A 1326-nucleotide genomic window follows, 5' to 3' on the forward strand; every position below is an offset into this window, starting at 1 on the left:
ACCTCAACTCTCTCCTTACCCACAACAACACTTGCCCCTCCGTTAGCAGAGAGTTCACCTCCTGCCTTAAAGCCTCAGCACGGGAGGTGTCAAAGCTGGCCGGGAAGGTTTGATGGTATTGTAGCTGTTCTGACTGGGTCAGGTACTAAATCCCTCTAGCACGCAGTTTTTAGGGGGTCTGGGCTGTCGCTGGTTTGCTCCCACAGGAGGAGGCACAGGACCTCGGCAGTCAAGGCTGCTGTCGGGTTTCCGTGCTGCCCAGGGCCGTCCGTGGCCGCTCGCTGCCGCCAGCTCTCTCTTCCCCCAGTGTTTTATGAGTCTTAGAAGCACTTGTTGCAAAGTTAGAAACACTGCAGCAGTGACTCTTCAGGAGCTTCCCACCCCACAAGTGCCTGCTGGCCTGACGGGAGGTTCGGCTGCCGGAGCGGGACCGTGGTGCCCTGTGCCGCTCCTGCCAGGTGTCACCAGAGACGCCGGGTACAACGGGCCCCTGTGAAAGTGGTCCCTCACGGCAGTCCTCCCGCAGCCTGTGTGTGAGGCTGACAGAGCTGCCCCGGTGTAGATGTGACGAGGTGGGGCTGTGATGAGAGTCGTGAATGCTGCGGTGCCGCATCTGTGCCGTGCCAGCAGAGGGAGTGCCCGACCCGGCGATGGATGCGGTCGGGGTGCCCGTGTCCCGCCCGGGGAGCCTGGCGAGCAGAGGAAGCTTGGGGCGAGCTGCTTCACTACCTGTTTCTGAGGAGCGGGAACGTTAGGTTGATGTCAACTTTAATTCGGTATTCACCTCGAATTCCAGCGCTGCAGCCAGGTCAGATCAGTTTCCAGACTAAATTGGTGCTGCTCGGTGGCTCGGGTCGTAGGCTGTGGAGTCAGTGTGGTCGGTGTGGGGTCGGTGTGGTCAGCAGTGTCACGGATTGTCATACAGCTTCTTGGACGATTTGCATCCCGTCAGCACGGTCTTTCTCTTAGATTTCTGGGGTGTGATCCTGTGAATATTTATTTCAGTGGTTTAGGTGGATACAATCTCTTATCCCTTCACATGTAAGTGTGTTTAAAAAAAATTATTTTTCTTTTTTGCTTAAAAACGTTAAGTTTGGGATGGAAGAGAGCACTGAGTTACAGAATCATAGAATCACAGACTGGTTTGGATGTGAAAGGACCCTCAAAGCTCCCCCAGCCCAACCCCTGCAGGGAGCATCTGCCCCCAGAGCAGGGGGCTCAGAGCCCCCAGGGCCAACCTGACCTGCCATGGGGCCAGCGATGGGGCTGCTCCCCCCCCTAAGGGCAACCTGGGGCAGGGTCTCACCACCCTCATTTTAATACATT

General features: G+C 56.8%; 1 protein-coding gene across 1 annotated transcript in view; it reads left to right on the forward strand.

Moving 5' to 3' along the window:
* HSD17B12 (hydroxysteroid (17-beta) dehydrogenase 12) overlaps positions 1-1326 on the forward strand; it is a gene marked incomplete at its 5' end in the record, with an annotated part of 23116 nt that overhangs the window by 984 nt on the left and 20806 nt on the right. The gene's annotated exons all lie outside the window — the stretch shown is intronic.

Source organism: Buceros rhinoceros, unplaced genomic scaffold (genome assembly GCF_000710305.1).
Source record: "Buceros rhinoceros silvestris isolate BGI_N320 unplaced genomic scaffold, ASM71030v1 scaffold45830, whole genome shotgun sequence".
In the NCBI taxonomy this organism is placed as follows: domain Eukaryota; kingdom Metazoa; phylum Chordata; class Aves; order Bucerotiformes; family Bucerotidae; genus Buceros; species Buceros rhinoceros.